The 22810-nt window shown below is 47.1% G+C and overlaps 1 long non-coding RNA gene across 2 annotated transcripts; it reads left to right on the forward strand.

Moving 5' to 3' along the window:
* Positions 1 to 342: 342 nt before the first annotated feature.
* On the forward strand, positions 343 to 22810 carry LOC129394751 (uncharacterized). Of its 2 annotated transcripts, none has more exons than XR_008622113.2 (3): positions 343 to 928; positions 11961 to 12049; positions 15476 to 22810. It is a non-coding gene; the product is annotated as an uncharacterized LOC129394751 (long non-coding RNA). The 2 variants fall into 2 exon arrangements; XR_008622114.2 differs by lacking the exon at positions 343 to 928 and adding an exon at positions 4145 to 5734.

The following is a 22810-nucleotide window of genomic DNA, read 5'->3' on the forward strand; positions in this document are numbered from 1 at the left end:
TGAATTAAAAGAGACTCGACTCCTGAAAGGAATGATGTCATGCTCAGAAACCAGCCTGAAACTCGTGCTTTTCATCTCTAATCTTCTCCTGTCCAAAGCCTTAACTCCTTCCACGTATCTCCTCTCCCTCTTCTTCCCATGAGAAAGGTCAGCATTATTATCATCATTTTACAGACAGGCAAATGAGCCCCGCTGGGGACGGAGCCAGTGGCGCAGTCCAGATTAGGATGTGAGGCTCCCCTGAGGACAGGCTGGAGCCTGAGGTGTCCCTCAACTGCTTCATTATTTTAATCATTATGAATTTTTCCTTTTCAGTTAGCCTCTGTGCACGTGATAAGAAATCCTTGCCACCCACTATTGCAGACATCAAGTGTAAGGAAAGGCACTAGGGAAAAAAAATAAATGCTTTATTCTGCTGTTGGGAAAACAGGAGAATAACTGAGGTTAACTGGGAAAACAGAAAGGGTATGAGCCTCAGAGAAGGTCAGGAATACAGGACAGAGAATCAGAGCTGGCTCTGCCTCTCCGCTGGAGCCATTCGGAAATGGCACTGGGAAGCAAAGGATTTTTTTTTCTTTTTTGAGACGAAGTCTCACTCCGTTGCCCAGGCTACAGTGCAGTAGCACGATCTCAGCTCACTGCAACCTCTGCCTCCCGGTTTCAAGCGGTTCTCCTGCCTCAGCCTTCCAAGTAGCTGGGATTACAGGTGCCCGCCACCATGCCTGGCTAATTTTTGTATTTTTTAGTAGAAACAGGGTTTCACCATGTTGGCCATGCTGGTCTTGAACTCCTGACCTCAGGCAATCTGCCCGCCTCGGCCTCCCAGAGTGCTGGGATTACAGGCATGAGCCACCGTGCCCAGCCAAAGCAAAGGAGTTTTGGTTTCCAGCAGTGGAGGTGGATGGCACTGAGCCAGCTATAAGAAACGGTAAGAAAAAAGATTCTGAAGCTAGTCAGTCTCTATCCAATCCTGATTCTGCTACTTCCTAGCCATGTTACCCTGGACAAGTTACTTTGACTTTCTGAGTCTCAGTTTCCTTATCTGTAAAATAGGAATAATAATAGTATTTCCACTCGGCAGCATTATTGTAAGGATGATATATAAACAAGATGATATATAAAACATGCTTAGCACACTGTGCAGTACACAGTAGCTCTAATTATTGAATGTCCACAGTATGCCAGCATTATGCCTGTTACAGGAAGTGCTTATATGAATAAGGCAGATTCCTCACCTTCGAGGAGTTTATTGGCTTATGGATAGGACAGGCGAGCAAACATTTACTACACAGTACTTTGGGAGTGGTGCTGGCTAGAAGGAGTGGCGCTGGCTAGAAGGAGTGGCACCGTCTGTCTACAGTTTTGGAATAGATCTTCCCACCTCTGGATAAAGTTAACTGTGTAAGAACAGAGACTGAACTCATGACCTTAAATAATGGGAACATAATAAAAAATAACTGTGGTATAGCAGCTGGCCATTTCCAGAGAGAGGGCGTAAATTGTCACCGCAGCCAGTGATTTCATTTTATCCTCCTCAAAGCCTTATAAGATTTGATGATGAGTAACTGAAGAGGGGAGTGTGGCTTTTTCTGGGGCCTTCAGACAAGTAATTGTCCCTCAGGCCCTGAGGGATAAAGATAAAGATAGGCAGGGTCAGTGCTATGGGTTATGTGCCCCCCACCTGTCCCATGGAGGGAAAACTAAGTAGCAAAATGGCCACAGGGTAATGTGGGGAGGCTGGTCAGAGCCTGGGGGATCTATAAGCTACCAGTAAGCAGATCATTTTTTTTTCCCCAGAGACGGAGTCTTGCTCTGTTGCCCAGGCTGGAGTGCAGTAGCGTGATCTCGGCTCACTGCAACCTCCACCTCCTGTGTTCAAGCAATTCTGCCTCAACCTCCCCAGTAGCTGGGATTATAGGCACCCGCCATCATGCCCAGCTAATTTTTGTATTTTTAGTAGAGATGGGGTTTCACCATGTTGGCCAGGCTGGTGCCCGGCCCAGATCATTTTTATGCTGTCAAATAATTTAGGAAAATGCCTTCTTGCAGGTGGAAGTGAAACTGTCTACCCTGCTCTCCCTTAGTAGGACATAGGGCAGTGGAAGGAGAAGTGGAAGAGTGTGACAGAGGGCAGCCTGCCCCGTGACTGTGCCAGTGATCTCTGCACACTGGGCTCCATCTAGGGCACATCCTAGCCTGGATCGGATAACCTGCTTTGTGTGTGCCATGTCATTTTTGTCTTTCCCCTCACATGCATATGATACTTTACAGGGCATAGAGTCCCGTCAGCCCTGCGAAGCAGGCACTTGTCACTTCTCAGGAAACTGAGGCTCAGAGAAAGTAAGCAAACTATCCAAGATCAAATGATTAGAAAGTAGAAATCTTAAGACCAGATCTCAGTTTGCTGGCTCTGAGACCAGTGCATCCACTGTTACAGATGCTTCCTTCCTTCCTTGGGGGTGTAGGTTTGGATTTTTGCTAAGAAGGAGTGGTTCCCCCAAGTGGGTCAACGGATCCTTGGAGACAAAGCTTCTTTCCTTTTCCTGATACAATTTTTATATGGGAGGTTTACAGGAGCATCAGGAAGGCAGTTGAATTAGTCCATTCTCAAGCTGCTGATAAAGACATACCCGAGACTGGGTAATTTATAAAGTAAAAGAGGTTTAATGGACTCATAGTTCCATGTGGCTGGGGAGGCCTCACAATCATGGTGGAAGGTGAAAGACGTATCTTACGTGGCAGAGAACAAGAAAGAAAATGAGAGCCAAGCGAGAGGGGTCTCCCCTTCTAAAACCATCAGATCTCATGAGACTTATTCACTACCATGAGAACAGTATGGGGGAACTGCCCCCATGGTTCAATTATCTCCACCCAGGCCCTCCCAAAACACGTGAGAATTATGGGAACTACAATTCAAGCTGAGATTTGGGTGGGGACACAGCCAACCATATCAGCAGTGAAGGGGGCCCCAGCGTCAGATAAAGAGGTAGGAATGCTCCACCAACTGCTGCCATCTCTCCTGTGACCTTGAGCAGGTCACTGTACCTGTGTCTGGGGTCCTTGTCAGCTATAGGGAGTCATGTTCCCTTCCCTGCCTACCTTCTGGTCATGATGTGAATCAAATGAAACAAGCAATATCAGAAACAGCTTGAGAATGTCAAAAGTACAATATAAACCCAAGGCATGATTCTGAACATCTTTATACAAAAATGAGAGCTGGTGGCCCTCAGGTTGCTTCTTTCATTTCTTTCATTCATTCACGCAATGCTAAAAAAATGTTGAATACATTCCCTGCGCCAGACTCTGCATTAGGTAGTGGGGACGCAAGGAAGTCCCCAAGCTTTGAGGAATTCAAAGGGAGGAGAGACAGATTCAAACCAATAATTATGACACATAGATGGGAGGCCTTTTATTTTTGTTTTGTTTTGTTTTGAGACAGGGTCTCCCTCTGTCACCCAGGCTGGATCGCAGTGGCGCAATCATAACTCACTGCAGCCTTGACCTTCCAGGCTTAAGTGATCCTCTCACCCCAGTTTGCCGATCAGCCGGGACCATGGGTGTCTACCACCACACTTGGCTAATTTTTTCTTTTTTTTTTTTTTTTTAGTTTTTTGTAGAGATGGGGTCTCCCTGTGTTGCTGAGATTGGTCTCAAACTCCTGGGCTCAGGGCTCAAGCAATCCTCCCACCTCAGCCTCTGAGTAGCTAGGAAGAATGCAGGCTCGCACCACTGCATCCAACTAATTTTTAAATATCTTATAGAAACAGGGTCTCACTCTGTTGCCCAGGCTTGTCCTGAGCTCCTGGCCTCAGCGATCTTCCCACCTTGGCCTCCCGAAGTGTTGGGACTGCAGGCATAAGCCACTGCACCCAGCTGGTGTGAGGCCTTTTAAAGAGGTGACCACAGCCAGGGAGCCCTGCATTGAGGTGTCCACAGATGCTGTGGAATGTGGGGTTGGGGGGCAGTGAGCAACAGTTGGAGCCAGAGAAGACCCCACAAGAGGAGGATGAGTAGGGGGCTGACGGAAAGGGGAGGGAGGAGGGAAAGGGCAGAGGAAACATCAGGCACAACGGCCTTGTGAGTCATTTAGCGCAGCTGGGGCACAGGCTACTTGAAGGAAGTTTGATGACCCTTCCTTCCTTCCTTCCTTCCTTCTTTCCTTCTTTCCTTTCTTCTTTTTTTTGAGAGAGTCGCTCTGTCACCCAGGATGGGGTGCAGTGGCACAATCTTAGCTCACTGCAACCTCTGCCTCCTGGGTTCAAGCAATTATCCTGCCTCAGCCTTCCAAGTAGCTGGGATTACAGGTGCCCACCACCACGCCTGGATAATTTTTGTATTTTTAGTTGGCCAGGCTGGTCTTGAACTCCCGATCTCAAGTGATCTGCCTGCCTCGGACTCCCAAAGTGCTGGGATTACAAGCGTGAGCCACTGTGCCCGGCCATGATGGCTATTTCTTATTGTGGGAACGGAGGCTGCTGGTCATCCTGGAGTTCTTTTTGGGACATGTTTAGGTGTGTACATCTGTGTGTACTGGTTTGCCTCTCCGGGCTGCAAGGAAGAAGCCCACGTAAATGAACTCAGCGATAGAGCTTTGCTGTGAGGCCCCACGGGAAGCAAGATTTTTGGGAAATGATCTCAGCTGCTAGCTGGACGTGTGCTGGGACCTTAGGCTTCCAACTCAGTACAGTGCAGTCCAGGTTTTGACCCGAGTTCCAGGGTCCCACCTTCTCTGTGAGCACCTGGTGTTGGTTATTGGTGGTTCCTGAGAGCAGAAGGGTCCAGTTGCATTGGTTTGCTGCTGACTGGTGTAACTCTCCCCATCAGGCAGGGCTTCAGCCTAGCCACCATGGCAGGAGTTGGTTTCCACTGGGTCCAGCATATACCAGGCCACCTGTCCCAGGTCCAAGCAGGACTAGTTTTAATCATAATGCACTACAACCTTATATGAAGAGAACTCCGGATCTTGACCTGGTTCCTCCTACGGAGAGCTCTGTAGATTTCTCTCTTGGAGAGATGGCTGAGGAGAACCCTTTAGAGATCACGGTCCCGTTTACTCACTTCACAGAGTGGGATAGGAAGGCCCAGAAAAGGCAGTAGACTTGCTCAAACCTGTACGGCAAGTTCACTGCAGGGCCAGGCCTAGAACAGGTCTCCCTCCTGACTCCAGTCAAATTTTTTGGTTGGTGCATAAATGTGCTTCTGTGCTGTTGACATGTTCATGAACCCATGTACTGTGTACAAGGCAGTGGGCCATGTCCTGAGAATGGACAGGCCACATAATCCCTGTCCTCCAGAATGTTATAACGGGGGTATCAGAGCACACATAGAAAAAGATAGCTGTTCAATTTGCAGTGGCCCTGGGGGAAGCCAATACAGTTAGGCAAATTACACCAGGTCCAAGGAAAAAATCTGTGAGACTCTGCCTGCCAGACCCTTGATGACCTTCTAAGAAAGGTGATTTTTGTGATTTTTTTTTTTTGCCTATGTTGCCTAGGCTGGAGCGTAGTGGCTATTCACAGGTGTGATGGTGATGCATGGCAGCCTGGAACTCCTGGGCTCACGCGATCCTCCCAACTCAGCTTCCCGAGTCGCTGGGACTACATGCATTTGTCTCTGCACTCACCTAAGATTTTTTTGTTTTGGTCTGGTTAGAACCAGACAAGCCACAGCAGGACTTCTGGACCCAGCCATAGGCCAGCGGACAGCAGGGAGAAGCCTGAGGAAATGGAAAGGGGTAAGACTGGGGACTTCGTTGCATGTGACTGATTCCCTAAGCCATCTGCTCTTACAAATCCCTACTTAGCAGCCCAGAGCAGTTACGGAGAGGGACAGGGGTCTTTGAAACACAAATCACCAGTGATGACAAGGCCACTGGGTATGAGGCTGTTTGTTCTCTTCCTGAGTGGATAAGGTTTCTAAGGGATAAATGGAGTGTTCTTTCTGGCTGGCCCAGGACCTGCTGCTCCCATGCAATGGCTAGGGGATGCTGTCAGAGGCTCTAGGGAGTGGGAATGGCCTGACTTCCCGAAAGACTAGTTGAAAACCCAGCTACAAGGTAAGCTCCAGAGCCTGGACCCTGGCAAATTAGTCTTTTGGCCTGGTTGCCATGGAGACAGGCAGGCAGCAGCTGCTGGGGAAGAGGAAACAGCAGCTCCACCAACATCTAGGATTCTGAAACAGCCATGATGGGGGAGGGGGCTTGACACCACCCTTTCTCCCCCAGAAACTGAGGTCCCTGTTTGCCCCCCACCCCCCTGACCCCCTGACTCCCAGACTCACAGGATCTGGTGAGTTGCCAGGGTCACAAAACAAGATGGTGGCAGTACTGGATCCTGAAACCCCAGTTTCCTGCTTCCAAGCCAGTGCCCTACCCCTACTACACCACAGTTGCCTCCTGCTTCAGAGCGAAAGATCTTCCAGCGCACTGCTCCTGGGCCCTGGGAGGGTTCCCAGGCTGCCTCCTTGGAGGGTATAAGTCATTAGAGGTGAATCCCAGTGTGCTGGCCACCAGAGGCCAATTTGGCCCAGTGCTCTGTCGCTGTCTCTCTGGAAAACCTGGCAGCGTCTGCGTGGGTCTGTGACCAGCCATTGTCTAGGAAGGGAGCTTGAAGCGGAGCCCAGAGGGAACTCAGCAAATGATGGGGTTTGTTGTTCCCTCATTTGATGCTACATTGATAACATTAATTTGTGGCTTCACCGGCCATGCTGCCTGGCTGGCCGCCCTCCAAGTCCTGACCTCCCTAGCCTGGTGGAAACAGCCCTTGGCTCTCCCTCTCTTAGGGGTTATCTCTGGAAATTGAAGGTGGGAGAGGAGGGGCTTAGGATCCAGGTCACCTGAGTACACTTTCGCAGCCCGGAGGTTGTGTCTCAGCATCTCAGTTTCATCCTCTTTGGTAAAAGGAAAAACGAGGCTGGTATTATCTAGGGCTTTGAGTTTCTGGGCTTTGGATGTGAGTAGGATCCTTACATAAGAGAACAGAGAGCTAGTGTGGAGAGACAGGAGAGGACTGGAGAAAAGCAGAGGCTGCTACCAACCAGCCTGGGCTTTTGATGTTGCTGTTTTAATTATGAAGGTAGTTCATGTGTGGGCATTATGAAAGAAAAAAGTCAATGCCAAAGAATATAAAGGAAATGGAGAAAATGACCCATCACCTCAAGCCCCAATCCCTCTCCCCTGGTGGAAACCACTGATAATTTTGTTGTGTATCTTTTCAGATCTTCCTCTATTCTTACACTTTCCCCCCTATATTACTATTACTTTAAAATTACACAAATGATATGAACACATTTCTACAAAGATGCAAACACTACAGATAAATATAGAGCAAATAGTAAAAGTCTCCTTTTAGTCTATTCCCTTCATCAGACAGCTATTTTGTTTGTTTGTTTGTTTTTGAGCTGGGGTCTCCCTGTGTCACCCAGGCTGGAGTGCAGTGGGGCGATCATGGCTCACTGCAGCCTTGACCTCCTGGATTCAAGTGATTCTCCCACCTCAACCTTCCAAGTTGCTGGGACTATAGGCATGAATCACAACACCCAGCTAATTTTTTGTATTTTTTTTTTTAGAGATGGGGTTTCACCATGTTACCCAGGCTGGTCTTGAACTCCTGGCTCAAGTGATCCACCCACCTCAGCCTCCCAAAGTGCTGGGATTACAGGTGTGAGCCACTGCACCCAGCCTGGATAGCTATTATTAACAGTTTAATGTCCTTCATACATTTATGTACAAACACAAACACACACTTTCAGGTTTTCTTTCTTTAGCATAAATGCAATCATAACATCCATATGGCTCTGCAAGTTGCTTTTCCTACCATAATAATTCTTAGAATTTTCCACAGTAATAGACCTACCCCATTCTCTCTAACTGCTGCTTAATATTCTACATTTTGGATGTTCTGTAACTTATTTAAGTAATCTCCTCCAATAGACACAAGTTTTTTACAATCTTTTGTTAATAGTTACACTTTGAACATCTGTACAGCTTTTTTTTTTTTTCTTAAGAGGTAGGGTTTGGCGCTGTCACTCAGGCTGGAGTGCAGTGGTGCAATCTCGGCTCACTGCAGCCTCAACTTCCTGGGCTCAAGTGATCTCCTGCCTCAGCCCCTTGAATAGCTGGGACTACAGGCACGTGCCACTACATCTGGGTAATTTTTGTATTTTTTTGTAGAGATGGGGTTGTAATTTTTGTATTTTTTGTAGAATTGATGTTAACCCATCAATTCTACTTCTAGAAATAAAACCTGCATAAAGAGCTGTACGCCAGTCTGTGCAACATGGTGAAACCCCATATTTAATTAATAAGGAAAATTATCTTTAATTTTCCTAAATACTGTGGGGATTTATTTTTAAGTTAAAAAAAATCTTAGCCACAGAGGCCCATTACAAAAAAAAATTGAAAACTACAGAAATCTACAGAGGGGCCAGGCACAGTGGCTCACACCTATAATACCAGCACTTTGGGAGGCCGAGGCAGGCAGATCACAAGGTCAAGAGATCGAGACCATCCTGGCCAACATGGTGAAACCCCGTCTCTACTAAAAATACAAAAATTAGCTGAGCGTAGTGGCATGCCCTGTAATCCCAGCTACTCGGGAGGCTGAGGCAGGAGAATTGCTTGAAACCGGGAGGTGGAGGTTGCAGTGAGCCTAGATCGTGCCACTGCACTCCAGCCTGGCGACAGAGCAAGACTCTGTCTCAAAAAAGAAGAAAAAAAAAAAAAAAAGAAAGAAAGCTACAGAAGGGGGGGAAATATTACTCACAGTGTCTCTGTCCAGCAACCACAATTGTTTACTTTTTGGCATGTTTTCTTCCATTATTTTTTTATGCCTGCTCCTGTTACAGTGGTCAGAGACTGGGTCTCCCTATATCACCCAGGCTGGTCTCAAAACTCCTGGCCTCAAGTGATCCCCCTGCCTCAGCCTCCCAAGTACTGAGACTGTAGGCGTGAGCCACCATGCCCAGCTTGCATACACAATTTTCTATCTAGGACTTCATTACTTAATGTTATAAGCATTTTCCCATGTCAATAAAATTTTTTATAAACATTCTTTTTATGATTTCATGGTAGGCAGTACATGTACATACCATAATTTTCTTATCTGTTCCTCTGTTGTTGGGCTTTTAAGGTGCCTACATCTTTTTCCTGTACGATAACACCTCGGTGAATATCTTCTTGCATAAATCTTTGTCTGAAATCCATTAATTTCCTTAAGCTAGATTCCAAAAAGGAGAAGTACTGGGTCTAGAGGCAGGGAATTTATTTTTTTAAGTTGAATTTTGAATTGTTACGTAAACATGGCACACAATTCCAAAGGTACTAAAGATTACACAATAAGAATAATAGTTCTCCTGCTTGGTCGTTTAGCAGTGATTCCTTCTTTTTTTTGCTTTTTTCTTTCTTTTTTTTTTTTTCACTTAAAGGCTAGTGTGATATTTAGGTTTTTCTTCTTAATGGCAATGTGGTTGCCTGTTTTCTTCATGTGTATATTTCTTGTGGGGGAATCTATATATTTAAATATATATTTTTTAAAATATAGATTCCTTTTTCATATAGAAACAGTAGCACATCAGATACTTTTGCACTTTCCTCTTTTTGCTTAATATTCCTTGATGATTGCTCTATACATAAAATAGAGAACTGCCTTATTTTCTTAAAATATTGCATAGAATTCCTTTAAATGGAAGTGCCGGATTAAATTAATCAATTCTATTGATACATTTTTGGGTTGTTTTTCATCCTTCGCTCCTGAAACAGTGCAGTCTTGAACGTCCTTACGTGTGTATGACATTTTGTATATGTGCAAGCACACCCATCTCTACAATGGATTCCCTTAAAAGGAATTGCTGGGTCCCAGGGATTTTACATGTGGAAAACTATTGCTATCTCCACAGAGGGTGGCCATTTCCCGAGTAGAGGATATGCACAGTTTTTAAAGCTCTCGATAGAAATGGCACGACTGCTTTCCAGAAAAGTGTTCGTTACCTGTTTACACTCTCATTCGCACGCTGCTCCCTCCTCCCACGGACCTGCCTGGCTGACAAGTTAAAACACACACACACACACACACACACAAACACAAAACGGTATGGAGATGTCTGCAGGGTTTACTCTCAATAGTCATTATTTCAAAAGGATCTGTGAAAGATTAGCAAAGGTTTGCAAATATTTAACTTTTAGACCCTTTCTAATACAAAAATATTTAAAACCCAGGATCTGAGAGAATTTCCTAGCCCTCGTTTTTTCCACGCGTGACCTTGGCAAATGACTTCTCCTTTCCAAGCCTGTCATGTCTTACAATTGTCGTGGGGAGGAAGTGAGATATGACACTCAGTGAAGTGCTTGGCACACAGCAAGGGCTCAAAAGGTGGTCGCTGGGAAGAAATGGTGGTGAAGGAAAAAGCGCCAGCCCTCCGAGTCATCCCAGCGGTCAGAGGAAGGGAGCCAGCCTCCCAGGCTCCAAAAATTGGGCTGGGCGGTGCCGGCGGCTTTTGTTCTTTCCCTCGAATTCTCTCGCTGGTCTTTCCTTCCTTGAAGAGGAAAACGGAAACCTGCGACCAGCTCCCGGAGAGAAACACCCAGACCAAGACTGGCCCTTAACCAGGGATGGGGCCTAGGGGCTGGGTCCTCTCCCGAGTCACTGAATCCACTTCGGGGAAGCCTTAGCAAACTTTGGTCCGCACCCGGAGTGGAGGACCAGGTTCCTGCCGCGGGCGTCCCCAGCCTGCTCCGAGACCCGGAGTGCCAAGTGCTTCCATCCCTACTCGTCTGTTACTCAATCCTAGTTCTTCCTGAAGCTAACGGCAGGCACTGGCCGCGGCGCCTCCCGGGCGGGCACCTCCCAGCGACCTGGGTGGGCGCGGCCGCGTGCGCCCGGGGGTCTGGGCTTCTCCGCCACTCGCGAACGCGACCTCGTGCGGTTTCCCGCAGCCCTGGCTCCCCGCCAGCCAGAGACCCCACCCGCTCCCAGGTCCCCGCGAGCGGCCGGGAGGGGACGTCGCGGCACGTGTCAGTACTGCGGTCGGGCTTGCACCTCCGCCCGGATGCGGATTGGCCCTCGCGGGCTGCGCACCGCCAGTGAGCCCGGCCTTCTCTTCTCCTAGCACAGAGCTGCTGCCCTGAAAAATCAGCTGTTAGAGACGCCATTTCGGTCCCCACCCTTGTCTCAGCTAAGGAAGAGCCAATCACAACGCTTGTGTGTCGCTGTGCAAGCCGCAGGTGGGGTGGGAGAGCAGATCCGTGGAGCGCAGCGAAGCCATTTTCTGGGAGGATTCGCAGTCATTTCCACTGCTGCTGGATAACTTCCACTGATGGTGGGATAATCACCATGTTTAATTTCAGCCATTCCCTCCCCGCCAACTCCCCCTCACACCGTGGCCTTTCCTTTCCCCAAGCGATGTGGGGTCTAGTCTTGACCCTGAACCTAACCCACTCTGTGACCCAGCCTCAGGCCTCGGTCTTTTCAGCTACAAAAATGCAAGGAAGGAATAAAATTAGACAATGGCAAATATTGGTGAGGTTATGGGGAAATGCATTCTCTGGATTTGTCTTTAAACTGGAAATATTCATGACCTGTGCCAGATAATCCTATGTCTTGGTCTCCACCCTAGAAAAATATTTGCACACGTACTCAGGAAGGCTGTCTCTTGCGGGACCATATCTAATAACAAACCACTGAAAAGAGCTCAAGGGCTGTCCATAGGGAATGAATGAATACAATGGGGTCTATCTACATAACGGGTCACTGCATCACAGAAGGAATAAGCCAGATCTATGCATGCAGGAAATGGATAGGGCTCTAAAATATATTAAGTAAAAGTAGAAAGTTGCACAACAATGCATACAATATAATACAATTTTTGTAACATGTTAAGCAGAACTGTGGATTTTCTGTGATTACATTCAAACAGAACATAAAAGCATTTTAAAAAAAATAACTGAAAAATTCTTTTCAATTCAGTTCTTTTCAGTTCAGTTCCAGTTCACTCCTAATTCAGCTGAGTGGCTGTCTCTGGAGAGAGGAGCGGGGAGTTGGGATAGCAAGTGGAGGTGAGAGGCAACTTCAGCTTTCTTTGTAATATTCTAATTTTATTTTTAAAAATGACAGCCGGGTGCAGTGACTCACCCCTGTAATCCCAGCACTTTGGGAGGCCGAGGCAGGCAGATCACGAGGTCAGGCGTTCAAGACCAACCTGGCCAACACAGTGAAACCCCGTCTCTACTAAAAATACAAAAATTAGCCGGGCGTGGTGGCGCCTGTAGTCCCAGTCACTCGGGAGGCTGAGGCAAGATAATCGCTTGAACCCAGGAGGCAGGGGTTGCAGTGAGCTGAGATCGCGCCACTGCCATCCAGCCTGGGTGACGCAGCGAGACTCTGTCTCAATAAATAAATAAATAAATAAAATAAAAATGGCAGTACATTAATATATTACTTAAGGAATTTTAAGCTGCATGTTCATGAAATACTGGAGACAAGTATGTCAAAATGTAAACAGTGGTTAATTCCAGGTGATAGGAAATATGAATAATTGTTATTTTCTTCTTTGTACTTTTTGGGTTTTTAGTTTTTCAACATGCAGGGAAGGGATTCAAGAGTGACTGTGTGACCCATCAGGTCCCTCAGCTCAAAGAACCTGCAATGTTGTGATTCTAGATGGTCATCCTTAAAGTCCTAGCTCCCCGCCCTACCCCAAAGGGCTTACACATTTTGCAGGGCAGGGGAGCCTCAACATTGGCGCTCCACTGGGGAAAGTTCTTGGCTTCCACCAGCAAAGAATTCAAGGGTGAACTAGTGGTAGAAGAAAACAGCTTTATTGAGGCAGCAGTGTTACAGCTCCGTGACTGTTCCCACTGAGGAGAGAGTGGAGTCTAGCAGCTCAGGGGCAGTTCTGCAGTTTCATTTATATCCACTTTTAATTACATGCAAATTAAGGGGCAGGTTATTCAGAAATTTGTTTTTATTTGAGACACAGTCTCACTCTGTCGCCCAGGCTGGAGTACAGTGGTACAATCTCGGCTCACTGCAACCTCCACCTCCCGGGTTTAAGTGATTCTCCTGCCTCAACCTCCAGAGGTGCTGGGATTACAGGTGTGTGCCATCATGCCTGGCTAATTTGTGTATTTTTAGTAGAGATGGGGTTTCATCATGCTGGCCAGGCTGGTCTCGAACTCCTGACCTCGTGATCTGCCTGCCTCAGCCTCCCAAAGTGCTGGGATTACAGGTGTGAGTCACCGCGCCTGGCCGGTTATCCAGAAATTTCTAGAAAAATGTGGTAACTTCCAGGTTGTTGCTAGGGAATGGGTAAACTGTCATGGCACTGGTAGGCACATCAGCCAGTCTCGAATCTCATTCAGTGTTGAGTCCTGCCTCCTACCTCACAAGGAATGGCCTTGGTGCTGCTGCCCCAGATCCCCTCCCCTGTCTCAAATCCAGGGTTAACATCCCTCAACTTGAAACCTGCTGGAGGGACAGGGCAAACTACTTGCAGTTCAGCTACTGCTCTAGGCTGGCTTCTTCCAGGCATTTGGCTGTGCTGTTTCCTCCTCCTGGCACCCTCTCCCCGTTCCTCTTTGCCTGCAAGCTTCCTTCAGGCCTCATCAGCTCAGCCACCCCTTTCTCTAGGAGGCCTTCCCTGTTTCCCCTCCGCTGCCTGGGTTAGCCTCTGCTCCCCTGCGCCCCGTCAGTGCTCTGAGCTGCTTGTCTACTTACTATGAGCTCTTGAGGCCAGGGACATGCCTTCTTTCTTCCTGTGCTCCCAGGGCCTAGTACAAGACATGACACCTCATGGTTCATCAGTAACCTTCTGTTGAATGAATGGACAATCGGCATCAAAAGCAACAAATTCTTCCCTGGGCTGAGTTTTCTGGTACTCATCCTAAAAACTCTGCGCAAGGTAAGAGGCAGAATCAGGATGTGAACTCAGAGACCCTGACTCCAGAGCCCACACTCTTAACCACTGTGCTCTGAGCCCATAATGCACTTGGCTGGTTCATATACCAAATATGTATTGAGAGCCTAGTATTTGTCAGGCACTGTTCTATGGTAATGAAGAAAACAGACTTGAAAAACTAACTGTTGGGTAATCTATGCTCACCATCTGGGTGGCAAGATCATTGGTATCCCAAACCTCAGCATCACACATTATATCCATTTAAGAAATCTGCACATGTACCTCCTGAAATAAAAGTAGGATTTTTTTTTTTTTTTATACAGAGTCTCTCTCTGTCGCCCAGGCTAGAGTAAAGTGGCGCAATCTTGGATCACTGCAGCCTCCACCTCCCAGGTTCAAGCATTCTCCTGCTTCAGCCTCCCGAGTTGCTGGGACTACAGGTGTGAGCCACCACGGCCAGTATTTTTAGTAGAGATGGGGTTTCGCCATATTGGCCAGGCTGATCTGGAACTCCTGGGCTCAAGTGATCTGCCCGTCTTGGCCTCCCAAAGTGTTGGGATTACAGGCGTGAGCCACCATGCCCAGCTGGAAAATTTTTTTTTTCTTTTTTTTTTTCCGAGACGGAGTCTTGCTGTGTTGCCCAGGCTGGAGGGCAGTGGCGCGATCTCGGCTCACTGCAAGCTCCACCTCCCGGGTTCACGCCATTCTCCTGCCTCAGGCTCCTGAGTAGCTGGGACTACAGGCACCTGGCCACCATGCCCGGCTAATTTTTTTTGTATTTTTAGTAGAGACGGGGTTTCACCACGTTAGCCAGGATGGTCTCGATCTCCTGACCTCATGATCCGCCCGCCTCGGCCTCCCAAAGTGCTGGGATTACTGGTGTGAGCCACCGCGCCAAGCCAATTTTTTTTTTTTTAAGGTATCAGCAGAACATGCTTGTCCTCCTGCTTGGGTGGGACCTGCACTCTCCAGTGTGCTGCCTGCTCTGTCCCCTCTGGTGCCGCCTCTTCTCCTGACCCCTCCGTAGGGATTTGGGTTATGAGCGCCTATGTGGGAGGGGCAGACTGAGGACCAATTGGGAGGCTGCCTGGTAATCCAGTAGAGTGATGGGGCCTGCATCCACCCCAGGGCAGTACTGCTTTCTCATCCATGCACGGGATTAGTTGAAAGAGGTCTTGGTATCTAAGAGCAATAAGCCCCCAAGGTCTACAATCAAAGGGGTTCCAGGCTGCGGTGGTGGTTCACGCCTGTAATTCCAGCAGTTTGGGAAGCTGAGGCAGGCGAATCACTTAAGGTCAGGAGTTTGAGACCACCCTAGCCAACGTGGTGAAACCCTGTCTCTAATAAAAATAGAAAAATTAGCTGGGTATGGTGGCGTGTGCCTTTAATCCCAGCCACTCTGATAGCTGAGGCAGGGAAATCGCTTGAACCCAGGAGGCTAAGGTTGCAGTGAACCAAGATCGCACCACTGCATTCCAGCCTGGGTGAGAGAGTGAGACTCCATCTCAAAAAAAAAAAAAAACAATGGAGTTCCAATGAATGACACATCTGCTTTTCTTTCCCTCCTGTATTTTCTCTTGCACAGCATCCCACCCTTTGCCACCTGACACCCCAGCCACCCCCAGCTTCCCAGCTTGACTTCTACAACGTGTAGACTTTCATCCGTATCAGAATGGGTGTGATATCAGCAGCCTTCGTTTCCACTTCCTGTGACAGCTGTAACCTCTGTTCTCACTGAATTGCTAAGATTGCTGATAGATGCCAACCGCTTGGAAGCTTTTTAAGTGACTGGGATCAAGCTCCGTGCCAAGGCATGGAAAAATGGGCTACGGAATGGCCCAGAAATTTAGTGAATTAAACTAGTAATTCCCCCTTGTTTCTAGGCCCACAAGAGCCCATTCAAGAAACAGAGTAGATCTAAAATGAAAATCATTTTAGCCTCATGTGGGAGGAAGCGTCAATCTTCCCATAGGAAGCACCAGAAGCCCAGCAGCGGACAAGAGCCGAGCCCTGGCCTCCTCATTAAAATAAATGTCACTGGCTAAGGAGGCAAGATGCTATGTGCAAGGTGGTATCCTGGATTAGATCCTGTAACACAAAAAGGGACCCCAGTGGAAAAATGGAGAATCCAATTAAATTCAGCCATTCAGTTAATAGTATTGTACCAATGTTAATCTGTTAGTTTGGATAAATGTACCATGATTATGTAAGATGTTAACACCAAATGAAGCTGGCTGAAGGGCATATGGGAACTCTGTGTACCATCTTTGCAACCCTCTGGAAATCGAAAATGGTTGATTTCAATTGAAGTTTAAAAACAAATAAAATAATTTTTTTTTTTTTAAAAAAAAAGAAAGAGACCAGGTGCGGTGGCTCACACCTGTAATCTCAGCACTTTGGGAGGCCGAGGCAGGCGGATCACGAGGTCAGGAGTTTGAGACCAGCCTGACCAACATGGTGAAACTCCGTCTCTATTAAAAATACAAAAATTAGCCAGGTGTGGTGGTGCGCACCTGTAATCCCAGCTACTCAGGAGGCTGAGGCAGGAAAATCACTTGAACCCAGGAGGCGGAGTTTGCAGTGAGCTGAGATGGTGCCACTGCACTCCAGCCTGGGTGACAAAATGAGACTCCGTCTCAAAAAAAAAAAAAAGAAAGAAAGAAAGAGATGTCACTGGAATAGTCTTTTTGAATTTACAAGGGACTAGACTGCAGATTATACACTCAGATATGCCATCTGACCTTAAGCCCTAAGTGTTGTTTGGTGGCCAAAAAGACACTGGCCAAATGATTCAACACTCACAGATTGTCTGTGGCACTTCAGGGATGGCAAGACAGAATCACATAGGATCCTGCCCTGAAGGAGTTTACTCACTAGTGAGAGGGACAGACATGTATATGGATAGCTGCAACAGCAGCATAGTGGTGAGGGACAGAGAGGTTAGTCAAGACCTTGAAGGTGGAGAGAATTTCAATATAGACAGAAGCCAAGGGACTTAAGGCCTTATGAGGGCTGGTACTGTAGACTGAATGTTGTGTTCTCTCCCACATTCATATGTTGAAGCCTATGGCCCACTCTAATGGTATTTGGAGGTAGAGCCTTTGGGAGGTAATTAGGTCATGAGGCTAGAGCCCTCATGAATGGGATTAGTGCCCGTATAAAAAGAGGAGACACGGAATCTCTTTGTGCTCTCAGCCATCTCAACAAGAAGCTGTCTTTCTGCAAACCAGGAAAAGAGCCCTCACCAGCCATCAGATCTGCTGGCACCTTGAACTTGGACTTCCCAGCCTCCAGGACTGTGAGATATAAATGTTTGTTGGTTAAGCCACCCAGTCAATGTTGTTCTGTTACAACAGCCTGAACTAAGGCAGTTGGTGTCAGCAAAACAATGGGACATATAGGCATGTAACCTTTCAGAGAGCTGCCAACAGTCCAATAAAGCTGAAACTTGGTGGGGGAGTGGGAGGAGTGAGAGTGAATATAGAGGTTTCAGAGACACAGGACATAAGATGGGCAAGGAGGACAAAAGTCTCTTCTATTTTTAAAATATAATTGTTGGGGCAAGGCACAGCGGCTCACGCCTGTAATCCCAGCACTTTGGGAGGCCGAGGCCGGTGGATCACCTGAGGTCAGGAGTTCGAGACCAGCCTGGCCAACATGGTGAGACCCCGTTTCTACTAAAAATACAAAAAATTAGCCGGGCGTAGTGGCGTGCACCTGTGATCCCAGCTACTTCGGAGGCTGAGGCAGGAGAATGGCTTGAACCTGGGAGGCAGAAGTTGCAGTGAGCCGAGATCATGCCATTGCACTCTAGCTTGGGCAACAAGAGCAAAACTCTGCCTCAAAAAGAAAAAATATATATATAATTTTTGTCATTCATACAAGTAATACAAGTTCATTTTAAGAAGTTTGGAAAATCCAGAATAGTATAAAGAAGGAAAGCAAACTCAATTGTTATTTTCTTTCCAGAACTAATATTTTGGTGCATTTTCTTCATTGTATTTTGTTCCTAGTCGAACTCATATTGTGCAATTGGGTAGGCTTTGTTTGTTCTATTTAGCGCAATATAATGAGCCTTTCCCCATCTCATTAAAAAAGGACCTTAAAGCAGGAAGAGAGGTCATTTAGTCCACCTCTCTTCTAATGCAAGAATCCCGATTCAACATTTCTGATGTTTGACTTTGTCGGCACATGTCTCATAACAAGAATCTCATTCATGAATAGGCCCCAGTCCATTCTATTGTTGGCTAAGTCCAGTGATCGCAGAGCTCTTCCGTTCATCTTAGTTGTGCTTCTCTATAACGATCCATCCGAGAAGACAGATTATCTTTTTTTTTTTTTTAGACAGAGTCTTGCTCTGTCACCCAGGCTGGAGTGCAGTGGCGTGATCTCGGTGCACTGCAAGCTCCAGCTCCCGGGTTCACGCCATTCTCCTGCCTCAGCCTCCGGAGTAGCTGGAACTACGGGCGCCCGCCCCCACACCTGGCTAATTTTTTGTATTTTTAGTAGAGACGGGGTTTCACCGTGTTAGCCAGGATGGTCTCGATCTCCTGACCTCGTGATCCGCCCGCCTCGGCCTCCCAAAGTGCTGAGATTACAGGCGTGAGCCACCGCCACCGGCCCAAGAAGACAGATTTTCAAATGCATCAAGAATTAAAGAATCTCAGGGAAAAGGAGGGGGAGGTCCTTGAGGAAGACTGACCTGGAGGTCCTCATGGAGATAAAGACCTGCAATGACTTCATGGAGGGTTATAGCTGCTGTGCCAGGAATCCTTGGCCTCTAAGCCAAGAAAGGGAGTCTTTTTTTTTTTTTTTTAGGTTTCAGAAATTTTTGCTTTTCTCATATCATGTGTCCCAAAGTTGAATTTGTCGAATGTTTTCAAGCAGAAAATGGCATGATCAGAGCTGTCCTTGATAGCTAATACCTTAGCTGTCACTTACTGAGGGTTTATTGTGTATAGACACAATGCTAGGGACTTTACATATATTATTTTATTTAGTCCTGGCAGCTCTATGAGGTAGGGGTGTTCTTCCCATTTCACAGATGATGGAACACAGGCCCCAAAAGGGGAAGTCACGTGCCCACACTCATACAAATAGTAACTGAGCAGTACCTGCTGCATCATATAAAGGACAGGATTCAAATTCCCCCTGACATGACACGAACTAGCCATGTGACATTGGGCAAATGTCTAGAGTTCTGTGGTCTTTTCTCCCCTATTTGTAAAATAATAGGGGTAGCCTGATAAAACAGTTCAGAGTGATAGCTGAAAGCATAGAGTCAGGGCCAGACTACAAAAGCTCTGCCGCTTCTGTGTGGCCTAGTTGAACAAGTGATCTAAGCTTGCTGCAAACCTGCTGCTAATGTTTGCCAGACCCAGGGCAGGAGTATAGAAGGGAAGCCCACATACCATATGGCTAAGTATTTAAGAGTTATAAATCAAGCTAACAAACTATTTTTTAAAAATATATGTTCTATCCTCCTACCTTGACAAATATACCTCCATAACAACCTAGAAAGCCAGGTTTTGAGTTGAGAATTCTTGGATTCCCTGGAGTTCCATGTGAGAATGTAGCAGAGCCAGCTCCCTTCTCTTCTCATTCCTGTGTGCATTCCCCAGCCCACATGCTCAGCCTCTGTTCACACCCCTTGCAAACAGCCAGCTCTAAGCACAGGGGTGCACTCACTGGCAGGAAGTTTGCCCTTGGGAGGATGGAACCAGGGAAAGGGTTGGCACAGATGCTGAAAATGGACTTGGGCCATTTTGGCAGGGAATTCTGGAGTCCTGGGTATTGAGAGGGTGGTCTAGAAGGGGTGCACAGGCTCCAGGCGGGCATATCTCTTTGGACCCAGGGAACTGTGAGGAGGGACACAGCTGGAGGAGGATTAGGGTGCAGCCCTCTAAAGAGTAGGGCCTAGGACAAGGACCCCATCTGACATATCTAAAAAAGGGGCCGGGTACGGTGGCTCATGCCTGTAATCCCAGCACTTTGGGAGGCCGAGGCAGGTGGATCACCTAAGGTCAGGAGTTCAAGACCAGCCTGACCAACATAGAGAAACCAACATGGAGAAACGTCTCTATTAAAAATACAAAATTAGCCGGGCATGGTAGTGCATGCCTGTAATCCCAGCTACTCGGGAGGCTGAGGCAGGAGAATCGCTTGAACCCGGGAGGTGGAGGTTGCGGTGAGCCGAGATTGCGCCATTGCACTCCAGCCTGACCAACAAGAGCGAAACTCTGTCTAAAACAAAAACAAAAACAAACTTTAAAAAGCTACTATCTTTCCATGCCTCAGTTTCCTTTATTTTATTATTATTTTCCCCTCTAAAAAAGGCATTCTGAATCAGTTCCTTTATTTAGAATGACCAACTCATCTGGGCTTGCCTGGAACTTTCCCTGTTTTAGCACTAAAAGTCTCCAGTCCTGGAAAAACCCTTCAGTCCCTGGTAAACCAGGAGAGTTGGTCACCTTCATTGCCTCATCTTTGCAATTAAGCTAATAATACCTCATAAGACTGTCACGAGAATTAAGTGAGTTAGTACATGTGGAGTGTTTAGACCAGTGGCTGCTGTGTGGTAAGCATTCTATGTGAGCTATTAACATTGAAAAGATTCCAGTCTAGGCCAGGTGTGCCTGGACTGGCTCATGCCTGTAACCCCACCACCTTGGGAGGCCAAGGCAGGAGGATCACTTAAGACCAGGAGTTCAAGACCAGCCTGGGCAAAGTGGTGAGACCCCATCTCTAAAAAATAATTTAAAATTAGCCAGGCATGGTGACACATACCTGTTGTCCCAGCTACTCAGGAGGCTGAGGCAGGAGGATCACTTGAGCCTGAGAGGTTGAAGCTGCAGTGAGTCATGTTCACACCACTGCACTCCAACCAGGGTGACAAAGTGAGAACCTGTCTCAAAACAACAAAAAAGATAAAATGCTGCCAATAATTATAACATGCTATTTATTGACTATGAGGACCAACTGATTTCAAAGATAAAAAACGTGGGGGAAAAAATACATCTTAGAATTAATTAAATAAATAAGATCTGTGCCAGGCACATTGGGAGGGGAGTGAGATACAGCAATGAGAAAGACCCTGCCTTCAGAAAGCTTCCAGTCTCACAGCGCACTTCCAATCTCAGTGCAGTCCAGTCTCTTCCAATGGAAGTGCACTTCCAATCTCACTGCAGCCGTGTGAGTCACAGGACTGAGACGGGTGCCACAGTGCAGGCACCAGAGCTGTTCTGAGATCAGCCTGTTGCTAGTCAAATATTTATAGGAGTTATTAATATAGACAGAATTGACAGCCATGTCTTTCTTGGGATTTTGGCTCCTCCCCCTCCTTTTCTCTAATGCCTGAAATTTCTAGGGACAAAGCCTTGCAAATCATTTTTGAATGAGTTGAGATAATGAATTAAAGTGCCACATGGTGAGTGTTGAATTGGTACAACGTGGAAGGCAATTTGGCACCATCCAAATTACAAATGTGCTTGCCTTTTAGCCCTGAAATACCATTTCTAGGAATATGTCTTGCAGATATACTCACACCCATAGGAAATGCCATATGAACTAGGTCATTCATTACAGCATGGTGAGCTATTCTGAATAACTGGGAATAACCTAAAGAGCCACGGATATCCCACTGGTTAACTGCATCTTGGAATATTCATACCATGGACACCAGATCAAAGAAATCCTTGATGTATGAACAGGGAAAAGACCCCTGACGTGGTTTTTGTTTGTTTGTTTAAGAGACAGCGTCTCTGGCCAGGTGTGGTGGCTCACATCTGTAATCCCAGCACTTTGGGAAGTCAAGGCGGGTGGATCACTTGAGGTCAGTAGTTCAAAGCCAGCCTGGCCAACATGGTGAAAACCCATCTCTACTAAAAATACAAAAAATTAGCCAGGCGTGGTGGCATGTGCCTGTAATCCCAGTTACTCAGGAGGCTGAGGCAGGAGAATCCCTTGAACCCAGGAGGCGGAGGTTGTAATGAGTTGAGATTGTGCCGCTGCACTCCAGCCTGGGTGACAGAGCGAGATCCTGTCTCCTTCAGCTTGGGTTACAGAGTAAGACTCTGACTCAAAAAACAAAGAGACAGGGTCTCATTCTGTCACCCAGGCTGGGGAACAGTGGCGTGATCATGGCTCACTGCAGGTGGTCCTCCCACCTTAGCTAGGACTACAGGCCCGTGCCACCATGCCCAGCTAATTTTATTTATTTATTTGTATTTTTTCATTTATTTGTAGAGACAGGTTCTTGCTATGTAGCCCAGGGTGGTCTCAAACTCTAAGCCTCAGGTGATTCTTCTGCCCTGGCCTCCCAAAGTGCTGGGATTACAGGTGTGAGCTACCACACCCAGACCCTGACATGGATTGTTAAGTGAAAACTGCTAAGCAAAGAACAGTTACAGGAGGCTATCGTGTGTAAAAAGAGAGGGGATATGAATGCATACCTACAAGTTTGCTTGTGTACACATGAAGAAACTCCTGGATACACAGGAAACTGATTAACAGAGATTATGGTGGGGGAGTGGTTGGTAGAGAACTTGGAAGATAAGGAGGGCTTCTTATACTTTATTTTTAAACCATGTGAATGTGTTACCTATTTAAAGTGTTACATGAGAGCTTCTGACCAGAGGCTACATTTCCCAGCCTGTAAGAATGGCCACCCTATAGGCTGCAAATCTTTATGAGAAATAAAGCTCTCCTTTCCAAATTTATGAACAGACCAACCAGCCCAAGGAATATCTCACCGATTTTAAATCGGATCTTCTCAGCTTAGCGACTGAAGACTGACACAGCCCGATCGCCTCAGAAGCCCCCTGGGCCATCATGGACGCCGAGCTTCGGGTAACTCTTACAGTGGAGGACAGGAATGTCAGGCCTCTGAGCCCAAGCTAAGCCATCATATCCCCAGTGACCT

Source organism: Pan paniscus, chromosome 1, assembly GCF_029289425.2.
Source record: "Pan paniscus chromosome 1, NHGRI_mPanPan1-v2.0_pri, whole genome shotgun sequence".
Classification (NCBI taxonomy): domain Eukaryota; kingdom Metazoa; phylum Chordata; class Mammalia; order Primates; family Hominidae; genus Pan; species Pan paniscus.